The sequence below is a fragment of the Aulonocara stuartgranti genome, assembly GCF_965226115.1.
Source record: "Aulonocara stuartgranti genome assembly, chromosome: 14".
NCBI classification, from domain to species: domain Eukaryota; kingdom Metazoa; phylum Chordata; class Actinopteri; order Cichliformes; family Cichlidae; genus Aulonocara; species Aulonocara stuartgranti.
In genome coordinates, this window is record NC_138950.1 from 6,715,634 (window position 1) to 6,736,363 (window position 20,730).

Sequence of the window (20,730 nt, forward strand, 5' to 3'; positions counted from 1 at the left end):
TTTTGCCCCCTGGTAGGGTCTCCCATGGCAAACTGGTCCTGGGTGAGGGACCAGACAAAGAGCGATTCAGAAGACCCCCATGAAAAGAATATCGAGGGAACAGTTTACCCTGCCCGGGATAGGGTTACCGGGGCCCCGCCCTGGAGCCAGGCCCGGGGAGGGTGCCCGAGGGCGAGCGTCTGGTGGCCGGGCCTTAGTCCATGGGGCCCGGCCGGGCACAGCCCGAAGAGGAGACATGGGCCCATCCTCCCGCAGGCCCACCACCCGCAGGAGGCGCCATAGGGGTCGGGTGCATTGTGAGCCGGGTGGCGGCCAGGAGCGGAGGCCCTGGCGGACCGACCCCCGGCTGCCAAGACTGGCAATAGGGACATGGAATGTCACCTCTCTGGTGGGGAAGGAGCCTGAGTTGGTGCGTGAGGTTGAGAGGTACCGGCTAGATATAGTTGGGCTCACCTCTACGCATTGTCTGGGCTCTGGAACCAGTCTCCTGGAGAGGGGCTGGACTCTGTCTCAGTCTGGAGTTGCCCCTGGTGAGAGGCGGCGGGCTGGGGTGGGTATTCTTATATCCCCTCGGCTTGCTGCCGGTACGTTGGGGTTTTTCCCGGTGGACGAGAGGGTTTGTTCCCTGCGCCTTAGGGTCGGGGAACGGGTCCTGACTGTCATCTGCGCTTATGCGCCGAGTGGCAGTTCGGAGTACCCAGCCTTCTTAGAGTCCCTGGGGGGGGTGCTGGAAGGTGCTCCACCTGGAGACTCTGTTGTCCTGCTGGGAGACTTCAATGCTCACGTGGGTAACGACAGCGAGACCTGGAGGGGCGTGATTGGGAGGAACGGCCTCCCTGATCTGAACCCGAGCGGTGCTTTGTTATTGGACTTCTGTGCTAATCACAGTTTGGCCATAACGAACACCCTGTTCGAACATAAGAGTGTCCATAAGTGCACGTGGCACCAGGATGCTCTAGGCCGTAGGTCGATGATCGATTTTGTAATCGTATCACCAGACCTGCGACCATATGTTCTGGACACTCGGGTAAAGAGAGGGGCTGAGCTGTCAACTGATCACCACCTGGTGGTGAGTTGGATCAGGTGGCGGGGGAGGACGCTGGACAGACCTGGTGCACCTAAACGCGTAGTGAGGGTGTGCTGGGAACGTCTAGCAGAGGCCCCAGTCCGCGAGATCTTCAACGCACACCTCCGGCAGAGCTTCAACAGCATTCCGAGGGAGACTGGGGACATTGAGTCCGAATGGACCATGTTCAGCGTCTCCATTGCCGAAGCTGCTGCATTGAGCTGCGGCCGCAAGGTGGTTGGTGCCTGCCGTGGTGGTAATCCCCGAACCAAATGGTGGACACCAGAGGTGAAGGGAGCCACCAGGCTGAAGAAGGAGGCCTATCGGGCTTGGTTAGCCTGTGGGACTCCGGAGGCAGCCGACAGGTATCGACAGGCCAAGCGGAATGCGGCTCGGGCAGTGGCTGAAGCAAAAACTCGGGTGTGGGAGGAGTTCGGAGAGGCCATGGAAAAAGACTTTCGGACTGCCTCGAAGAGATTCTGGCAAACCGTCAGGCGTCTCAGGAGGGGAAAGCGGTGCTCTACCTGCACTGTGTATAGTGCTGGCGGAGCGCTGTTGACGTCGACTGAGAAAATTGTCGGGCGGTGGAAGGAATACTTCGAGGACCTCCTTAATCCCACTGACACGTCTTCCGGGGAGGAAGCAGAGTCTGGGGATGAGGGGTGTGACCCACCGATTTCCGGGGGCGAGGTCACTGAGGCAGTTAAACAACTCCTTGGTGGCAGAGCCCCTGGTGTCGATGAGGTCCGCCCCGAGTTCCTGAAGGCTCTGGACGTTGTAGGGCTGTCTTGGTTGACACGTCTCTGCAATGTTGCGTGGAGATCAGGGGCAGTACCTGTGGACTGGCAGACCGGGGTGGTGGTCCCCATCTTCAAGAAGGGGGACCGGAGGGTGTGTTCCAACTACAGGGGGATCACACTCCTCAGCCTCCCCGGGAAAGTCTATGCCAGGGTGCTGGAGAGGAGGGTTCGTCCGCTAGTCGAACCTCGGATACAGGAGGAACAATGCGGTTTTCGTCCTGGTCGCGGAACACTGGACCAGCTCTTTGTCCTCTCGAGGATACTTGAGGGTGCATGGGAGTTTGCCCAACCAGTCTACATGTGTTTTGTGGACCTGGAGAAGGCATTCGACCGTGTCCCTCGGGGCGTCCTGTGGGAGGTGTTGCGCGAGTATGGGGTGTCTGGCCCATTGCTACGGGCCATTCAATCCCTATACAACCGTTGCAAGAGCTTGGTTCGCATTGCCGGCAATAAGTCGGACTCGTTCCCGGTGGGTGATGGGCTCCGCCAGGGCTGCCCTTTGTCTCCGGTTCTGTTCATAATTTTTATGGACAGGATTTCTAGGCGCAGCCAAGTGGCGGAGGGCTTTCGCTTTGGTGGCCTCAGAATCTCATCTCTGATTTTTGCGGATGATGTGGTTCTGTTGGCTTCATCGGGTGAGGGCCTCCAGCTCGCACTGGAGCGGTTCGCAGCCGAGTGTAACGCAGCGGGAATGAGGATCAGCACCTCCAAATCTGAGGCCATGGTTCTCAGCCGGAAAAGGGTGGAGTGCCCACTCCGGGTCGGGGATGAGTTCCTGCCCCAAGTGGAGGAGTTCAAGTATCTCGGGGTCTTGTTCGCGAGTGATGGGAGAAGGGAGCTGGAGATCGACAGACGGATTGGGGCTGCGGCTGCAGTAATGCGGACGCTGCACCGGTCAGTCGTGGTGAAGAGGGAGCTGAGTGTAAAAGCGAAGCTCTCAATTTACCGGTCGATCTACGTCCCTACCCTCACCTATGGCCACGAGCTGTGGGTAGTGACCGAAAGAACGAGATCGCGGATACAAGCGGCGGAAATGAGCTTCCTCCGAAGGGTGGCTGGCCTCTCCCTTAGAGATAGGGTGAGAAGTTCGGCCATCCGGGAGGGGCTTAGAGTAGAGCAGCTGCTGCTCCACATCGAAAGGAGCCAGCTGAGGTGGTTCGGGCATCTGGCAAGGATGCCCCCTGGGCGCCTCCTGGGCGAGGTGTTCCAGGCATGTCCCACCGGGAGGAGGCCCCGGGGCAGACCCAGGACACGCTGGAGAGATTATATCTCTCGGCTGGCCTGGGAACGCCTTGGTATTCCCCCGGACAAGCTGGAGGAGGTGGCTGGGGAGAGGGAGGTCTGGACCTCTTTGCTTAGGCTGCTACCCCCGCGACCCGACCTCGGATAAGCGGATGAAGATGGATGGATGGATGGATGGTAGGTGGCTACCAGGCATCATGATCATAATATATCCTGTCATAATATTCACGTTTTCTGGATATAAATTTTTTTATTGGGAAATTAAAATAATATGTTGCTACAAATGTGTCATTTTAATGGCTCATTGGTGAGTGTTTTCTTGGAAACATGATGACATCATATTTTATACTGATAAGAACTTTGAGGGGTCTAAGATGTACTCAACTTCCAAGATTTTGTGGACTATAGCAAAACACTTTAAAGTTATTTTTTAACTGCAAAGTAGTGTTCACTGGTGTTAATCTTCCACATGTTCTATGTTAAAACAAAGTTAACAGTTCCTGAAACGAGCCAGATTTTAGCTGAAACTCGGATCTCTTGCTCTGTAAGGCTGATATGCTTGATTAACGGAGATAAACATCAATGAGACTCTTTTGTAATTAAACTCTAGCTAAAGCACGCGCACTTCGCTGGTTACAGGCTAACAGTTGTGGTGATTGAGCTGCGCGGGTCTGCCTGTATGCCAGGGGGAGATAACATGGCCTCTCTCCAGCTTACAGCAAACGGACGTGAATAACGACTTGTTCAAATGTCTCGTCACTATGGAAACGATCTACAAAAGCATCCCAGCTATTCACACAGACGAACATTGGGTCTGCAAGAGGAAAGAGAGAAGAAAAGAAGGAGAAAGAGAAAGAGGGGAGAAAATGATGGGGTGAAAGATTGAAGAAGTGGAGCAGGGGAGAGCGAGGAGAAGAAAGCAGGGAGACAGATCATTAGAAGCGACAGAACGACAGGACAGAGACAAAAGAGGGTGGTTCAGAAGAAAAAAAAAGAGAAAAAAAAATGGATAAAGAGGGAATGAGGCCACAGTTACAAGAGACTGGCATATGAGCCAGTGTGGCAGAGAGGGAGAAGAGCTGCGAAGGCTGAGTGAGTGGCACTGGGGATAACACAACAATAACAGCTGCTCTGCCCCGTTTGGTGCATTCAGCAACACTCTGTCCTTGTGTGCAAACATGAAAATGACCCTCAGCTCTATAGGATTTTGCACATTTTCCCTGGCGTTCACACATATACAGAGCAGACGTACAGTAAACAAAGCTATATCTGTGCTCGGGACTCTCCTGAACAAAACAAAAAAAAAAGTGCACTCATTGCCATGGCAGTGTGCGTCAGTCTGTTCAGCAATGCCACATCAACTGCTGCTGGTTCCTTCTAAAATACTTACCAGACAGTGAGTCACGGCTTGACTTATGGGAGGAATCCTGATCAGGGGAGGTAAATACTAAACAGTGCTAGAGTTTCAGGACAACTGCATGCCACATACACTGTGACTTCAAGAGGTAAAAAAAAACAAACATATGAAGTGATTGATCTTAGCTGAGTTATTAGTTATTATTAGTAATGGTCAAGTGGCAACATCGGGGGCTTAAAAAAAGCCAGGGTGGAAGTGCAAAAAACTCCAAGCCTTAAAAACAATTGGTGATGTCATAGTAACCACATCAATCTTCTACATTTAGTATAAGGTAGCGCTAGAGGGACAAAGATCAATTTGTCAAGACAAATGAATCCCAAACTATCCTGACTCGAATAAAAGCAGTTTATAAATTAGAGATGTCACAGTATGTTGCCCATGATAGCACTGTTACAAGATACAGTGATGCTGCAACAACAGATAAATTACTAAACACTCATATCAACACCATCTGGGTAACTGAAGAAGAATAAATCTCCCAAAACAGGCAAAAGGTAGGAATTTAGTTTTTTTTTTTTTTTTGTGTTTTCAATGTTTTTATTATAGTTCTAGCATGAGAGGTCATGATGTTGAGATACTGCAAGTCAAACTGTGAGGAGAGCCCATTTAGAGCACAAGTAGGTGTAAATACAAATGGATTTGATAATTCAAATACTTCAAAATGAAGCGATGCAACAGCTGTATAGGATTGTGTCAGGTGCTGAATATACTGCACTGCTATTTATCATATAAAAAGAAATTTCTAGGTAAAACTGCAGCATCAGTGGGAAAGTCAGTGTTTATCCAAGTTTACAGTGTGGTTATACTATTTCTGCAATATGTGAAACGATTTAGAGGTGAAGGATTATGGGAAATAAGGTTGCAAAACAGGGCTGAGTTTGACTACATTCACATACATTAGCAAACATCCACCCACCTTTTGCTTATCCAATTCAGGATCGTGGGGGGACTGGGGGTGTATTTTAAATTAAATGGCTGTTGCAAATACAAATAAGGAAGAATAACTAGCTCATTAACTTTACTAAAAACATCATTACCACCACCTGTCAAACCTCCAAGCTGCCCACAAATGTGGTGATTTAACTGGAAAAAGATATTTGGATGCACATAAAGATCTGACTTTTACCAGATGTTCATTCCAGTTGAGAATGTTTTTAAATCTTTCCATGCTGATGTACGATTCCCTGACAGGAATGAAACTAAATTAGTCTGGACGAACATGTGTGAAAATGGAGGACCTGCAAGTCAGAGTATTTGTCTGTTGGCTTTTTGTGGTGAAAAGCCGATGACTGCAAAATCGCTTCAGCCATCAAAGTGAGAGCAAATTCAAATTCACATTGTGTCTGAATGCAGTCTGCTTTAAACTTTTCACAGAGTTAAAAAGATCCCAGGCGGGCTGACTTTCACAAAAGCATCACCACATTGCTTCACCCAGACTCTGTATGCTTAGCAGCCAATTTTAAGATTTAGCTGGTACTCTGACCATTTTTGCAGCTTCCTAATATATACAGTCACTCAATATCATTTCCAAATGTAGCACTGTCAAGCAGCTGGGACCCTATTAGTAGGCCTTCATAGTCACTTCACATTTTCAGTCAAAGCCTGAAAATGCATCTCTTCAAGATGAACTTCATGGCAGCCTCTCACTGCTCAATCATACAAATGCCATCTCTCTTTTTCCCCTCCTTTGCTTGCTATAAACTGCTCTAACAAAAAAAGAAGGCTGACATCTACTTCACTCATGTTTGTTTTCCTCTCCTCTCTTAAAGGATCACCGTATTGTCACAAGAATATTGCCTGCGTGCTGTCACTCTCATCTCTGTACTCCTAACTGTATGCTCCTTGTTATCATTACCTTGTAATTATGCTACGTCTCATTTTAAGAGGTTGTGGACACAAGAGCCGACTAAAAGGCTAAAAGTGGAGAGATACTAGGCCAAGAGGAAAGAAAAAAAAAAACACTGTTAATTAGAGCAAAGTACTTTTTTCCTTCCAGTCTTTTCACTGGGGAGAAGGTGCGTCTGGGCTATTTATATGCAGCTCCAGTTGGTGGGCCAGTGGGGTCTTGTCTTGCAGGCTCGCCCTGACCAATGGAGCTCATTCAGAGAAAAAAAAATAAACACTCACAAACTTGATGAGAGTCTGTTGTTTTGTCAAGAGAAACGATCCTCATTAGGACTGCATTTCATTCGATGAAGTGTTACAACAGTGAGCTCAGAGTGGGATTACAACGGTGAAATAGATTTAAAGGTTCATTCGCTTGATAAAGAATTCTACCAGAAAGCTGATTAAAACAGGTAAAAACCTGCTTCTGTGACATTTACATTGCAAATAAGGTATTCAAAGTGATTCCAGTCTGCAATGGCATGTTTACAGGACAAGCAGGTAACGTGGGTTTATATAGTGAGTTACCTGATGTTATTGTAGGTAGTGTAAGAGCCGTGTGATATTTACATCATCATTTCATCAATAAATATAGGGAGTAGGCAGCATGGTGGCATAGTGGTTAGCCTCACAGCAAGAAGGTCCTGGGTTTGAATGCACCAACTGGTTGGGTGAAGGATTGTGGGAAATAAGGTTGCAAAACAGTCAGGGTTTTCCCCGTTTCTGTGTCCATTTTCCTCAGGTCTATGGCAGCTGGGGTAAGCTCCACCCTCCTGTAACCCTTAAGTGGATATGGGGAGGTGGATGGATGGAAATATAAGCAGCGTTAAACTCTGTGGTGTTATCCTGCCAGCTATCTAAAGCTAATCATGTGGTTCAAGAAGACATGATGTGTGTTGCCTCCTGCACGCTCTTTCCAGGGAGCCCTCTCAACTAAATCAAAGTAATTGCAGTAGTGAAAATCTATTTGCAGCGATCTATCTTCTGCTCTGTGCTACAGGTGAGAAAGGACAACTTCAGACAAAGTGCTGACTTCATTCTCCTGATATTGTCTGTGTTCATGTGGGAAAATGGCTAAAGAAACAGATCTAAGACTTTGAGTGCCTCTGAGATTAGAAAATACTGCCAAGGGTTTGTAGAAGTTCTCACAGCTGTGATGATTTTATCCTATCACTGCATTCATTTGGGAATCCGTGGTGAAAGGCCTTCTGAATGCAGAATGAATTTTTGTGGGTTTTTTTAATTTTTATCGCCAACGCCCACAGTGTTAGTACCCCCAGCTGTGCTGGCAAACTGAAATCGATAACAGGGCTGCATTGTGCATTGCTGCAAATCAACCTGTTTCTTTACTGTACACATGAACATGATCGATACATTCATGGAAATGCTGAGTCTGACTCTCTACACCATACATGAGTTGATAACTAATAACTAATACAAAGGTAGAATTTGCCTTTAGACAGTATGGTTAGATGGTCCAAGTGTATCAGAGACAAAAACACGAGTCCATGCAAAGTGTGCATCATGTATCCATAACCTGAGTCCAACAGGTTAACCAAAGGGACAAAAAAAAAGAAAAAAAAAAGGCCACGGATACGATTAACGTGTCCACTCTGTGACATCACAGGAAAAAGGTTTTCACTCCTCTCCATTTAAATCTTCACGCAGGCTTCCCCTGTAATACATTTTCTCACATGAATGCTGTCAGTGCTGTGTGGTCACACCATCTTTCTCTCAGCTGTTATCTGTGGCACGTCAGACACACTGAGCTGCTGTTCAGATGCCCGTTTGTTCAGTTACTGATGGCTGACATGAGGATGCCTGCTGCATCCTGTGTTTTATTATTCTTTCATTGTGAGGGCAGGAGCTGCTGCTGAAGCGAGGCGAGCAGAGCAGAGCAGGAGGGAAATGAAGAGCCATTTCCACCACAGCCCCTCTTGACATAGATTTCAGACGGCATTCATCTCCCTGGAATATTTCTCCAACCCGTTCACCTCTCCAGCCCTATCAAACATTGCCTGAGGACCATCCACAACCATCATAATATTGCATTTGGTCTTCCCTCCTACCTGGTTAGATTAGCTACATACAGAGCAGATTGGTTTTTCTCTGGTGGATGAGCGGGAGGCAGCGAGCACAGTGAATGGAGCAGTAGATGGAGGAAGGAAGCAAATTTCTTTTGATTCTGCTTGGGGAGTAGAATTTGCAGTGCATGCTGCAAATTTGGGAAGAAACACGTCAAGTGATTGCAAGGGGCTGACTAAAGCTTCCTTGTTAGTCCAATCACTGTCAAGAGAAGTCGGGGAGGGAATACAGCAACAAAGAGGTGCTGAAGGCCAGAGGCAGGGCTGAAGAATGCTACTATTAGAGAATAAAACAGAGTCTGCCATCTATCGCAAAACCATTTCAATAATTATCCATCATGAAAAATTGATCTGCGTCTCTCCTGGGCTGGCTCGTAAAGCACAGCAATGAGCTGTCACAATAGCTTTAAAATGGGAAATAAAGAGACTATAAATTGGTGATTGCTACTTAAGAGTCACAATTCTTACTTTGAGTTTTTTTTAAATAGGTAATTGAATTTAAGAATTTATCATTTTGTGAAAAACAGCAAAACATGCTGAAAATTCAGAGTCTAAGATCCTTGATGTTTTGTGCACAGAAGGTTGGCATATGGATTAAAATAAGTTAGAGAAATTACTGGAAATAAGTCTGGTGCTGCAACGATCAAGTGATAATTACACCGAGGGCTTTACCCACAGCTTGTTGCTTAGCTGCGAGCTAAACAGGTGCATGATTGCATAAGTAATGTACCGGAGTTTAAACCATTTCTTCCAGGAAGAAGATAATTGCTTTTCATTTTTGCACTAATGACTCAAGGACTGTGATGATTGAGGTCCATTTTCAGGTGAATTTATTGCAGCATCTTCACAGCTGCGCGGTATGCTGAGCATGCGTGTCTCTTCTGCAGAGCTCCTGTCACCACAATCACCCATTCTTCTCTTCTGCCCACTAAAAGCTCTCAGCATGAGCAATCCCTTCAATCCTTCATCCCCCTCCTTTCATCTCTTTTCACTTTGAGTGCTCTGGACAACTCTCTGCTAGCCTATCTCCTCTTCCCTCAGCCATCTCTATACATTTACCCCTCGGCCTGTTTTTCCCGCTCTGTCCGTATGTCTCACTCCCTCTTTGAGGCATGTGAGCTGGCGACCCTCTCAGCCCTCTCTATCCCAGCTTACGATCCACGTGTCCTGGAGCGGATTACATTCTTGACATCACTATGCCAGATGTTTATGACTAAAATAGACATAACATCTAACCTCACCACTAAGTCAAAAGAATGCATATATACACTTGGCTTGACAGGAGGCTCCTCTGTTGTAATAATAACAACATTAATAATACGATTTATACTAAAAAAAAAATGTTTCTTTCCTCACAACTGCTTCCTTCTTGTTACTTACTGCTAAATTTACCATTTTCTCATGTTTTCCCTTCCCTTCAGATTCTTCCTCCCCTGTATATTCTTCTCCCAGCTCTTTCTCGCGAACCAGTGGAGATCAAATAGCCGACACGCTGTCCGGTGTAACATACACATTAGCATGATTAAACTGGCCATCGGCTGCGCATTTATTAAAAGCCCCTGTGTGGGAAGTGCTTTTTAGTCAGTGAGTTGAGTAAACATGGATGGGCTGTGTGTTTGCAAGTGTCATGTGTGTGGTTAGCCTAGTGGCACCAAGGCGGACAAGTTAATGAGTTAATGCAGGCTTTTTGTGAGGGATTTGAAGTCATGTTATGAAGCGATAGCTCAGTTAAAAGTGATAACCAGGCACGGAAAAGCAGGTGGTGGGGAGGACTCCAGAAGTGGCTTCACGGGAGATTTGGAGCTTAGGCAACTGTTAGACGTGGCTCAGCTTGTTTTGAACTATGTGCCTGTGTTTTCTACAGGCCACTTTATGTGGATGCAGACTCTTCCCCTACTTTGTACTGCACTCTCAGCAGTTTAAAAGGGGAGGATTAGACACAGGAGTGTGCCTCCTTCTCGTCTGCTAGAGCATAGTCACCTAATCTCTCATGCTGAGGAGAGGGGATTTTGGAAAAATGACCTGTGCTCCTTCACTTTCTTTAGCTTCTCTTCTTTTCATGTCCTCCAAGTTGAGTGAAAACACAACTGGATCTTTCCTTCCTACCTTGCATCCTTCCTTCCTTTCGTCACTCCCACTCTTGCCTTTTCATTTTTCTGCTGGATGACTTCATGCTCATCAGCATGCAGCACCACACCGCTGCTCCTCAGAACCAGGGAGGCTGGCAGACAGGCAGGCAGACTTGTCAATAAAGGAACCAGTAACAGGGTACCTCAGCAAGGCCTCCAGCCCTGTCACTGATGTCTTTCTCAGCTGCCTGAACTCCCTCAATTAATGAGCATGTAATTGTTGAGCAAGCAGAAGAGAAACTGGGGAAGTGAGGAGGAAAAAGCAGCTATGAGGTGAGAGGTGCAATTGACGAGTAGTATATTGAGAGGAGAGCCGGGTGAAGGAAGCTCAAGGACGGACTGTTCTAGTGAACAAAGTAAGACATAAAATAGCCAATTTGTCCAAAATGTGCGGTGCAGTAGAGAAGAGAGCAGAGGAAGAACATAGTGTAGTGTCTAAATCAGAGGGCTGGCGGGGGGAACGGTGCTCAGCATGAGCCGACCTTGACAGCAAGCAGCTTCAAGGGCAACATGGAAATATCACATTCGCTCGCTATAATGCAGCCATGAGTTGCGGTGAGGCCATCCTGGGGCGGGAGTGCAGCCAGAAAACTGCTGGAGAAAGGAGGAGATCAAGGGCATGTAGCAATGTTTCCAAAATGTGTGACAACAGGAAATGATAGCAGCTTACAGATTCACGGTGTATGAGGAGACGGTTGTTGACCTGTCCAGTGATACCAGGGATTTGACTCTGATGCCACAGCCAGTTTTAACATTGTGGGGTTCAGTATTAAGAAACCAAATGAAAAATGCAAACGTCAAGTAGCCTGCCCCGTTTTACTCTGACATCCAGTAAATAGCAAATGGTAGCATTTTGACTACAGGAGCTCCCCCACAGGAGAAGAGACCTTTCCAGCTGACAAACCTGGTTATAAATAAAGTCTAAATGATTAACCACCCCAAAACATCCATGCTTTCTAAAGGATCAGAAAAGTTCAGGGAGAGGTCGGCTATGCTAAAATGTCACTGATTAGTCAAGCGCAGTGGTGCTGAAAGCGGTTGTGTTGCTGGTCAACAACAATGAAACAGCCCAAGAGGTTTTACAACCAACAAAATTCCAGCACTTTCCCTGAAGACACCCAGAAGGTATTTGAAGACTGACCAGCTTAATGTTTGTGACTTTTAGCACTGCTGTTCAAATGCAAATCCCAGATCTGAGTTAATTGGACTCCTCTCTATCACTTTGTCACAAAAGTTAGAGAACAAAATACAACTTTTCAAATGAAGTCATTTTATCATACAAAATATCAAATGTTCATTTTCCCAAATGTGGAGCACTGACAGACCAGCAGTCTGAATCTTACTCACAGGAACATTATCATCAATGAACTGCGAGACAGCCTTCATCATTCTCATATTACAAATTTACATGTACCATAAGCCCTGAGGATTTCATGTTAAAATGGATTTTCAAGAGAAAGAAAATATTAAAAGTCCTACATTTTATATTAAATTCATTTTTCGTCACTTACTGAAGTTGTATTCTTTTTCTCTCTAACTCTGATTGCTATTTGGAGGCATGCTATGGATGGCGACTGAGTTTGACTTTGGCCGCGGCATGCAGTGTCGCTCTCCCATGACCACCCAATCTGACTTTAAATGAATCTGTGCTCTGATTGCAGAGCTCCCTGCCTCTCCTACTCCCCTGCAGATCCTGAGCAGTGGAGCAGAGACACAGCCCACACGTCTGTATTAGCCTGCGCAGCTCCAGGCAATGCAAGGGAGGCCATCTTTACCAGGGGAACATGATGGATGTAATATAGATATGCTTATCTGTCATTAAGCTCTGCTCTGCCCTCCCTCGGCCTCTCAGCAGGGGGAGAGCAAAGGGATTTCAATCAGACTAGTGAAGATTATAACTCTAGTGAGACGTGCTGAGGCCAAAAGCTAATCAGTCATGTCCCTATAGAGAAGGCACATACTTCACAGCAGGAGCATCCATCTCCAAGCCTGTCTACTACTCGCTTTTTGTCAACTGTCTGACCTTGCTTTGCCACCTCCTGTTCCTTTCCCTGCAGTGTACGGCCCGTCAAACCCTGCTGCGGTATCCTGCTACTTGTCTGGGTGAGATCCCAAATCTAAATCAGGACAATGACAAATAGTATGAGGCTGACAAATCCCTTTGCCCTCACATGACTGGGCCGCAGAGCCTGCCTGTCAGCTCCAAGCACCTCAATAATAGCGCACTGATTCTAAATATGAAACATAAGGATGGGATGTGATGAACACTGAGGGGAGTGGTTGGAGGGAAGGTGGGGAATGGAGAAGGTGGAGTTTGCTGAAGGCAGCTAGCAGCTCACAAGGCTCTATAATTAGCTGCAGAAGATCAAATGACTTTTAATGGGTTTGTCTGAAAACAGCAGACTATTTCAGATTTCTGCTCGGAGCCATATTCATATCTCATCAAACTAATGGAATTCTCTAGAGTGCTTGATTGGGATTTATCTCAGATCAAAATGGCTGATTGAGGTGTGCAGCAGAAGCATTCATTAACTGCAGTTTTGTAATGAAAAAGAAAAAAAGTCCCATTTCAGGCCAGAAATGCATAAAATTGAAATGGCTCTAACAAAAAAAAATTTAATTTACACATAATGTCAAACAAAAGTCCTCCAACTTGTGATCTGACAGCACTTCTAAATTCACGGCTTGATGCGCAGTCATTGTTGCTTCAAGAGTCATTTCGCAGTGGGCTGATAGTAACTCTTGTAACAGATAATGGAAACCTATACTGGTCATTGGTTGGAGAATTAAAAAGACAAATACTACCAGGATGATAAGAGGGTCAAAGCTTGGCTAATATCAGATCTGGCTGGATGAGAGTTGGGTACCGAATGCTAAGTATACTTCCTAAAAATCAAGCCCAGAGCATGCAGCAATACCCAGTAACACACACTGTGAGCAGCAATGAATAGGCTCAGGGGACTTTTCAGTGCAGGAACAATTTGCTGATTAATTGAGTAACTTACCAACAGAATATGAACTGCAAATTTTAGTTTAAAAAGGCCAGCTTCACCAACATGAGGATCTGCTGCTTTTCTGTGTTTAATTATAAATAAACTAGAATACTGCTTGACAGAACAGGCATCTTATTAGGGCAGGGGTCAGCAACCTTTAACACCCAAAGAACCACTTGGACCAGGTTTCCACGCAAAAGAAAACACTGGGAGCCGCAAATACTTTTTGACATCTAAAATGAAGATAACACTGTATATATTGTTTTTTACCTTTATGCTTTGTGTGAACAACTAAGGTGTGTTGCTTATGAAATCCATGAAGTGCTACAGAGAAAATTACATTTTATTTATGTAATTAACACATTTTGAACTCCTAAAGAACAAAAGGAAAGACATCCAGCTGAACTAAAATGATCCAAACAAAAACTGTTGTGGCGGGGCGTGGTCGGCAGCGCGGCTGCAGGGGAGATGGACGCACCTGAGCGGCACCCGCAATCACGCCTCGCCGCCTTAACGTCTGTGCTATCTATGCTGTTGTGTTGGTATGTGTCGGGCTGTGAGCTGCAAAGCTACAGCCGGCTGTATGCGTACAGCAACCGTGTGTGAAAAGTGGTCAGTAAAGAGATGCTGAAAAGCATGTTCATGCAAACATCGTCGGGTCTGCCGTGATATGTTTACAACGACACTTCTGTTCCTGAACCTCTGCGCACAGCGTCTGCAAATCGGGGCTGTACGAAGTCACTTTCATCTTTACGCAGGACTGTAAGCTGTCATCTGTGAGGCGTGAGCGGTGTTTGTTTTTAACATAGACGGTGGAGAATAGCTACTGACATAATGTGGATCTGAAGATCCGTAACTGGCCTACCTGGGGTTGAAAGTCTCGATAAAGGCACGGCGTTTCGCCGGGTATACCGGCTTCCGCGAGTGTGACGCTTATTTTGAGCGATGAAAAAAAAAAAAATATATAATTACATTTTTATATTTCAATATTACAATAATCTTCCAATTTAGAACTACAAGTTAAAAAATAACTAACATAAATAAAATACACTTCAGATTTATTTTCCCAAACCACGCGGAGCCGCACTATAAGGACTAAAGAGCCGCAGGTTGCCGACCTCTGTATTGGGGCATTGTGAAAGAAATATGATTTGTAAAGACAAGTTCAGTTCCTTCAAAATGAAAATTGAAAAACACTGAAAAATAATCCCCATTCACAAGTCTGTCCTTTTGCCTACCTGACCCTGTAAAATAAACATATATTCCTAAAAATATTTAAATGTAAATATCCTGAAATACCCCCTTAGTTCCAAACTACACTACATTCCCATGTTTTAGCCTGTCCTTAATCTATACAACAACAAAAAAAAATCTATCATTTATTCCCATTGTCAGGGCAGGGAGGGGATCGGCAGCCTGTAGCTCTCCACCATGCATGAAGAACTATTACTGAATTAATTGCAGTGCATGAATATAGGAGCAGAACACATAATTATGGGGGCGCAAAACTCAAAGGAAAAATGTTTTTCTGTATTCGATCAAAAGAAAAAATACATCTCATGCTTCAATGCCAGGTTTTCCCTTTTCACCTTCTCTCTTTTATGGGTACAATCTTCCCTTGTTATGTCTTAGTCCCCAGGGGAGCATCCTACAGGGCTGCTGTTTGTCCTTGGCCACGTTCTCCTTGACAAAGTGCTGTATCAGACTGGTTGCTAACAGGGCCGTCACAAAGCTCGAGTACCAGCGATGGCGACGGCGGCAGCAGAAGCACCCGAAGCAGGCCTCTCTCTGGGGGTATATAGTTACACTGCAATGCTTCTATCTCTTACTGTTCTGACATTTTCATCTCTTTACACACACAGAGGAGGGGAGGGGGCAAAAAAAGGATAAAAGAAAAGGATGAAGTCTGTGCTGTCCTTGGTTTCAATTTGGATGATAGCATTTCTACTACAGGCACAGAAGCAAAGTGGGAAGAGATATGTAGGAAGCCCAGTAAGCAGGAAGACGGACAGGGAGGGAGCTGGAACTAGCATGCTCTGTTTTCCCTGGCAGCGGGTGGAGCATTTGTGCAGTGCTCTCAGCAAAACAGAGCACTGTGGCAGCAAAATAGCTTGCCAGTCATTCAGCCTGCTTATCAAGACAAGACTACCACCTTTCCCCCATTAACCAATCAAAAAAAGGCACTCTGTGCTTATACCTGTGCATGCAGTTTAAGTTAAGAGAAAAACCTTATCAAATGGGACCCAAGCCATCCCAAAACAACAACAGAGCAGTCACTGTGTCTGTGATCATCCCCATCATGCCCCAAAGCACGTTCAATGCGACACCAAGACACAACACACCAAAAGATATGACCTCCCAGCATGCTGCAAGCACACACCGTGGAAAATAATGACAGACACAAATATAGCCACACACAAAAAAAGAAAAACAGACCAGCCCACAAGCTCTCTCACACACAAATAAAGAAACGAAAAATGGCATCCAAGAAAAGACATCAATTATGATTGAAGTTTGGAAAACTAGGTCTGATTTCACTCCTCTTGTTTGCCAAGAGACGAAACTCAGTTGAAGATGGGTTCAAACAGATTGAGGGGGGGAGGGGGGAAGGGGGGGGGGCAAAACCCCCCCAAAAAAAACAAAACACACACCCCTTGAGTAATTTTTGCTTTTACATGTTGTGATGCAAATGAACATGCAAACAGCAGGAAACAATGCCTGGCACACAGTTAAACTGGCTCTTTGATTCTTTGCTGCCTGCCTCTATCTTATCCCACTGTGTGCAAGTAAAAAAAGAAAAGAAAAGAGGAAAAAAAAACCCCAGACAAATCAGTGCAGAGGCCTCGCTCGCGCCTGCACATGACTCATTGATCTGCACACCTGAATAAGACCAGGAGCGAGGGGAGGGGACAGTAGACAAAGTCCTCCTCTCATATGGACAACCAGGGACTAAGGGTGAGACAGGTGGGGCCATAAGCACAGACACGAGTGCACTGTAACTCATAGATAGCACACCAGATATTTTATTCATGGGAAGAAAATTTCAAGCAGCAAGAGTGACTCACTGAGCTGCGGGGACACACAAACACACACAAACCCACGTTCAAACCGAGTAGGGGGTTGACAGGGTTTATCCAGCCCACACTGACTGACTTCTCTTTGTCAAACAGAAACTACATTAAAAAATAAAGTCCGAAATGGCAGGGCTCCTTTAAAACGGATTAAAAGGCATGTGTTTGTCTGCTGAACTCGCCACAGTGTATAGTTACTTTCAGTGCTATCACAGGAACAGAGCTGCTCACAGCACAATAAAGTGAGGCCTTTGGACTTCAGGCTATGCATTCCTGAGCACTGTGGCATACAAACTGACATCTTGGCATCTGTGCTGAGCCAGGCTATTGTTGAGAATACACAGACACAGGTGTAGTGCCGTTCACCTTGACTGCATATACATGGGGTAGATTGTTATGGCTGTGCAGATTGTCCTACATATGGCAGAGGGCCTGATGCAACTTAAGTGATGTGCAGCCATGGGTGTCTTGATTTGAACCCACTGACTCTGAGCCAAGTCCCCATCGCCCAGGATCTCTCACCGAGAAAAACTGACTAAATATGTGATGAGCAGAGCTGCAAGAGGACTCGGGTGCACAAACACACACCCACACGCAGACACATTTCCAGTTGCAAAAAAGAAAAAAAGACAACTCTGCTCACTTTGGATAATTAGGGCGCGCGCAGAGCCTCGGAGACAAAGCCTGGCATCGTGAGAACAAGGCTCGCCTGATGAGGCCTCTCTATTTAAATCCTCGGGATGAGCCGCGAGTGTGTCTGTCGATGGAATCGCTCCAGGAGACATGCACAAACTTGGAGGAAGAATCAGCCAAGAATCAGGCAGTGAAAAGAAAGACGGAGAGACAGACGGAGACAGAAAAGTCTAGATGAACCGAGTGGCAGGAAGGTATCTTTGAGGAAATGAAAGGTTAGAGATTAAGGGCTTAGATTCAATCAGACATACCTTCCTACTGTTAGCCATAGAGCAGACTTCAGTGTTGAGCGAACGCCACTGATATTACACACAGGTGACTCACTGTTTTCTGTGCCACTTTGAAGTCAGTTTGCCTCTGCAGGGTGTGGAAATGAGGGTCTCACTGTGTGGGCGAGTGAAATCAGTGAGCGTATGAGTGTGTGTTGGGACAGGGTTTCTGGGATTAGTACCGTTCCCTTTGCAGATCTATAAGCACCCAGTGTTTCTTGTCACTAAGAGGATTCTTGGGATACGGGGCTGTCCCAACAATTGAAAGCAAGGTTTTAGGTGCTAATCTACAAATTCAAGGGCGGGTGAGGCTGATGCTCTGCTGATGGAGCACATGTCACCGCCTTCACCTTGACTGACATGGCTGAACGTGGAGGTCAAAAAGGCAATCTTTACAGCTTACAGAGCAAAGAAAAGCACCAGCCTATGGAAGGCTTTAACTGTGCTCCACCACCCACTATGTTATATTGACAGATCATTATCAAATGCAAATGCTCCCAGATAAAACATTGCCAGCAGTCTTTGTCCTTATTTCTGCTGGGCATCGAGATCCCCTCTGTATGGTAAGGACACCCTGGGTTGTCTCAGGCTATTCAAGGACACACAAAAGGCCTTCATAGGAAATCATTCAAGCCTGCTAACCGACAGCTCCATAGCTCCCGCCCCAACAATCACAACCAAGTGGGGGCAGTCATTCACATGCAATTGTTCACTATCAGCCCATATCCAGAGCAAATACACTTGAAAGCACACTTTAATATCAGCTTGCTTATAAGCACGCACACAGGCTTTGGCTTATGAGAAAACATTGTTGAAAGAGGAAAAAATCTTCTCTCGATTACCTCTGCTCGTCCATTCCTCTAAGGCTATTCTGACTAATGCATGTTTGTAAACAGAGTTTTGCCAAAGTCACTCTACTAGCATGAGTTAGCACTGCTGTCTCTTCCATACAAGTTCTGTCTTGCCTTGAGCTTAGAAACATGATGATGTATCTGATGCTACAGGCCAGCTTGAAGGAAAACACTAACATTTTTTAATGACAGGCACAAAAATGTGATGTGGTGTTGCATAACACTACATTTTACACTGTGTGCGTTGTGATAATCACTGTTTGCTAAGTAAGTAGAGAATAAAATGTACTGAATGTAATAGCTGTTCCTGATATTCTGTATTCTATTAATCCAGTGGGAGCTATATTGGCGAATGCCTGTGTGTGATGTAATTCTCTGGGTAAACCTGCTTCTCATTTCCAAATTATCTCCAGAAAAGATGCAGCTGTTCACTCATGATTCTCCACAAGTGAGTGACATTTAAATAAAAACCCAGATTCTTGTTTTTTGGATCTGAAATGAAACTGTCAAAAAACAAAACAAAACACACACACACACAAAAAAACAAACCTCACTGCAGTAAACCCTGCAATACAGAGATGGCCAGATGAGAAAGCTAACCTACAGCTGAAGAAACAAAAGCTCACAATCTGCCACTCTCACAGGTATTCAACAAAACTAAACTGTTTGCACAGCTGAAGTCAGCAGGCTACTCCCGAAACACGAAAAAGGCGGAATTACAAAATGAGAGAGCAGTTTGGCAATCACAGCAGAAACAAAATGAGGAACAACGGAAGGTGAATACTGGATAAAAGGGGAAAACCATGTCTGACAAATGGTCAGTGTGATTCTTAGAAGCTTGACAATCACAACTGAAAAGAAATGAGGAACAATGGAAGGTGAGTATTGGATGAGAGGGGCAACAACCATGTCTGAGCAACAGTGAGTGATTCTTAGAAGCTCTCAGTGGCTTCAGCTACCTTAGCTGTGCGTCCACAACCTCATTAGCATTGCCCAATCTCCACACACCAGTGACTCCACTAGCAAACAAAAGCAGCAGTGAAAAGGAGGAAGATGGCTGCTTGGTTCAAACTACTGATATTTATATTGAAAGGGAAAAACAGCTTGACTTCATTATTGTGTCTGTTCAGATACACGTCAGTGTTCAATTCAATTCTTAAAAAAAAGCTAACCTTTGTGAATATGTATTTTACCTTAATAAATTGAGCTGTGAGCTGATGTTGATCCTGAATAGTCAGATCATAAATTGAATAAATACATTGTAAAATATTTATCCCTTGGGGTTTGTCATCTTATTTCTTCAGCTCTAAGGCATTTTTATTTCTGTTTTACCTAACAGCAGCATAGTTTGGTTCAATATCAAATCTTTTTCTTTGTGAAGAAAGTGTATTTGCAAAGAAGGCAGGTGCAAAAACAAATATGAATATCCATATTCTGTCCATGCAGTGTTTTACTGCAATAATCCAACAAAGAAAAAAGGCCCGTCCTCCAGGACACCCATCGATTAAACCACAGGAATCCTCAGCATGTGCATTACAGTCAAGATGCAGAGCAGCTTCCATAAATTTCTGAATTTAATCTGGGTGACTGATCAGGAAATTCATTGATTTCATCCATTAATCATCTCAGGAGAGTCTGTCCTGTATCGATCAGCACGTCCGTGTGGTTAGTAAGGCTGACTGAGGAGGCAATCATTGCAGAGGGGAGAGGTCTTTGTAGAGTGTGCAGCAGCATAGATTTTGTTGGGGACATAATAACCATTATTTCCCCACACACAATGCCAGCCAATACCGCCTCAAAATGGCCGAGGTTTTTTTGGGGGGGTCGCAAATACAGGAGAGAGAAACATTCCCTGCTAAATACAAGTGCCAGGAAAAGATAACTCGTTAAAATGTTTTGTCATGGCTGCTTCCACAGTAAGCAGCAATACTTATGCTTAACCTCTGAGGGGGAGGAGGGTGGTGGGGCTGTTTGCTGTGAAAATGGGTGCATTGTTATCCACTGACACACACGTCTGACACTGCAGGCATCACAGTTTTGGTGAGCCAGCAGGAAAATAGGACATCACGTAGATAAGTGTGCAAGTGTGAGAGCGTGAGTGCTTGAACAAGGAGACCAACAATTGGACCATTTGTGTCAAACATATCAACTACTGAGAGGTAATTCAGTGCTTCTAAATATATTATCCACTCTATAGAGCAGGAACTCAAGTCTGCTATAAAAGGTGGACA

At 45.5% G+C, this 20,730-nt stretch overlaps 1 protein-coding gene across 6 annotated transcripts in view; it reads right to left on the reverse strand.

The window, feature by feature from the left end:
- The window catches only part of aplp2 (amyloid beta (A4) precursor-like protein 2), a 54,227-nt gene that overhangs the window by 32,517 nt on the left and 980 nt on the right, over positions 1-20,730 (reverse strand). The window lies entirely within an intron of this gene.